Below are 3,637 nucleotides of genomic sequence, written 5' to 3' on the forward strand. Positions count from 1 at the left end.
CTTCATGATTTAGAGCTTAGTTTAAATGCCTGCTCAAAAAATATACTGTTTTACCTTGGAAGATTATAAATTAGGAGGAATTAGAACTTATTTATCTTTGACAGCATGAATCTTTCTTTCAGTTTAGACTTGCTCATTCATCACTAGAAGAAATAAATTATTTTGTTTGAGAAATAAATTATGTCCTCTGGTGATATGTACAATGTGTATATTTTTATAATTGGAGTCTATACCTTAATGCATGAAGCTGTTGTGAGAATGACTTATGCTGAGTAATGTTTGGTATTTAGAATCTCACCTATATGAAGTCTGTGTTCATTTTCTTTTTAACACCTACCTTTGATGGTATAAAAATCACTGAGATACCATTATTGCATAATTTAGTGCTCTAAATTATCATATACCAGTGCTTTTTAGAATTTGACATTCTGTTTTGAAATCTATATCATGCCAAGAACTTTGGAAAATTAATTCACTCCTGATAATTTTATTAACATTTTTTCTTAATTTCAGTCTGGATAGAAGCTTCCATGTTTGGACTGAAGTTACTTATTCAAATTATAGCTACATTTAAGAATTTTTTCTGTAGAAATGAATGTGAAAAGTACTTGTGTCAATTTAATTTGAAGTGAAAGGAGACATTGGCAACCTGCCTTTGGCTGATCTCTGATCCTTGTTTGTTAGTGAACTCTCTAGTTATTTAGTGCATGGCCTTCAGCTACTGGACTGTTTATGAATTTGAATAAATTGTAAATGCCCTAGGTACACATTAATAATTTCTTTGATTTTTGTGATGAATTAAGAATATTGTCAGTCATATAATTTTTGAAAAGCATTTAGTAATTAAAACTTAAAAAATGTCTGAATTTTTAATGGAAAACATCCTTTATTTAGTACAATTTCTGTTCTTACTATTAACATATTAAGGAATATATAATAGTTAAAGATTGAAAAGAGGAAATACTTGAGCACCCTACTCAATGGCTCAGGATTTTTCTTTTCTTTTCTGTAAAAATGGCATAATAATAATGCCTGCGTCAGGATTGCTGTACAATAACCTGTTGAAAATGTGTAAAAATGTGTGAATCTTTGGACCTAAAGTAATACCCGGGTAATAGAAAGAGCACTATGACTTTTCTTTCTTTCCTTCTTTTCCTTTTTTTTCTTATTACAGGAGATCCCTCTTTTTCAGTTTCCTTTCCATAATTTTAGTTACTAGGTCAGCTGCAGTTCTAAGTTGTTGCATGAAAAAAATCCAGAAATAAATAATTCATGAGTTTTAAATATGTGCTTTTCTGAGTATAGTGATGAAATATTGATCTTTCCCATTGAGGAATAATCTGCTGGCCACTCCGAAGATGCTCAAGATGCCCCGCTCCACTGGGGAGAGCTCCAGCAGACTGTAGCTCGTGTCCCCTGCATGCCGCCAATGCAAAGTCTGGGAGCACCTGGAGGTGGAAGCCAATGTCCACGTTGTAGTACAGCCTTTGCGGCTGCTTGTTGCCCAGCTGGCAATCGCAGGCGTGTTCTGGATGGCAGCCTTCATGTGCTGTGAGGCTACCAGCAAGGCGCCCCAGGCTCTCCCAGCGGTGCTCCAGCTGGACCTCCAGCGTGCTGTTGCGTGAGGTGGTTGCGGAGGCGCCTCCTCGGCCCACCCAGGGCGCCAGCAGGGCCAGCAGGACTGCTAGGAGCAGAGCCATCCCGGGCTCGCCATCCCTGACCGAGGGCCATGTGTCTCTCCAGGTCCATGCCCCAGGAAAGCCCAGCGAGCTGCGCCAGAGGCGGCCTGCGGAAGCACATGGTCTCAGCCCAGAGGAGCAGCAGAGAAAGGAGCAGAGGTGAGCGACAGTGAGCGGCAGCTCCTGGGGATGCAGTGGGACACATGGCTGCAACTGGGACTCTACCAGGCTGTGCACGCTAGTTATGCAGGTTTTAAAGGTACTATCCAAATTTCTCACAGTGCTTCTCAAGTGACATTGTTCTTGTTACAGAAAATTCTTGGTTTGATTCTTGGTATGAAGCTGGAAGTGAAGAGCACATCTTCTCTTTGCTTCCTTTTCTCACCTTACACATTAACCCTGAAAGTAAAACCCATCCTGTGGACAACCCTTCAAAGATGCTGTCTGTCATTCAAGACTCTGTTTTAGCAGACAGAGAAGGAACTAGTGATCCAGATCCTCTTTCTTGTTATTCTGAGAAAAGAATGGTGCTGACAATGCCTGCTGAAGGGTGGGTCCTCCACTCACTGTGTAGGTCAGAGACTGAGGTGCACAGCAGCAATGACAGACACTTTGCCCTCTATATCCTCCAAATCTGTCTCATTTTACATGGTAAAGCTATGTAATGATTCTGCAAGTGTGTGTGTGTGAACACAGAGATGCATATGTGTATGAAACAGCCAGTATGCACATTTTAATTCATTTTGAACTTTGATAATTTGATTTGATTATATCAATTTGATGATTAAATAATTAGATTATTATATTTTTATATATCATAACGTATTACAGGGTTTAGTTATTTTCCATGTATCAAGTAAAATCTTGATATTAATTTTTAGACTAAGATTTTGTGTGTGTGTGTGGGCTGGGGATTGAACACAAGGCCTTGTGCATGCAAGGCAAGCACTCTACTAACTGAGCTATATCCCAAGCTAGAGAAAAATTTGTAAAAAAAATAAAATATCTTATATCAGAGAAGTGGACATACATCTTTTTTCTCCCAGTGGGTAGTTTCAGTTAGATAATAAAAGCTGAATCTTGTTTCATACATACCTATCCTTCTCTTAACATTTTCAAGTAAAAACATTTATGGAAGTAGGTTTCAGGTTCAGAATACATCTCCTTGGTCTCATGGTTTTGTTGCTCTACTTTATTTGAAGCTGTCCTCTTAGAAGTTTCTGGTGATATTGAGCATTCTTTACTATGACAAAAGATATATTGAGGGCTGGGGATGTGGCTCAAGCGGTAGCGCGCTGCCTGGCATGCGTGCGGCCCTGGTTCGATCCTCAGCACCACAGACAAACAAAGATGTTGTGTCCGCCGAAAACTAAAAATAAATATTAAAAAACTCTCTCTCTCTCTCTCTCTCTCTCTCTCTCTCTAAAAAAAAAGACATATTGAAGAGAGAGAGACCATTTAGACCATAAGTCTAGAGTATGAACACGTGAGTGTAGGGTAACCAGATCAGTTTAGTTTGCCTTAGATTGTCCCTGTTTCAATGGTTAATATTTTTTTTAGTCCCTGGGAAAATCAGGTGGTTGGCCACCCTTCTTGTTTATTATTCCTGGGGTTATATAAGTTGCTCTGTTGTATTTGTCTTTTCATTACTACTTTCAAAGTTTCTATATTTCCAAGGAACTATGGAAAGTTCAATGCTAAGTGAGGCTGAAATATTTTGTAAACAGAACTGAATTTGTTTTGAAAGTACTTTCCTCAGTAAAGTGACACTATCTCTGTAGCAGAACTTACTACATATTCCACTTATATAACATTATTAAAATTAGAAAATGACAGGTTGTTGGGGGTTAGTGAGGTAGGGGAGGGCCAAAGGTGAGTGGATCAGAGCAGGACAGCCCAATGGATCTTGTGGCCATGGAAATAGTCTGCCTTGACTGTTTCATAGCAGCATTCTGGTC

The 3,637-nt window shown here is 39.0% G+C and overlaps 1 pseudogene; it reads right to left on the reverse strand.

Annotated features, from left to right (window-relative positions):
• Positions 1 to 618: 618 nt before the first annotated feature.
• LOC143385811 (fibroblast growth factor 4-like) lies at positions 619 to 1,700 on the reverse strand (annotated as a pseudogene).
• Positions 1,701 to 3,637: the final 1,937 nt, after the last annotated feature.

This window comes from Callospermophilus lateralis (assembly GCF_048772815.1).
Source record: "Callospermophilus lateralis isolate mCalLat2 chromosome 8 unlocalized genomic scaffold, mCalLat2.hap1 SUPER_8_unloc_1, whole genome shotgun sequence".
Classification (NCBI taxonomy): domain Eukaryota; kingdom Metazoa; phylum Chordata; class Mammalia; order Rodentia; family Sciuridae; genus Callospermophilus; species Callospermophilus lateralis.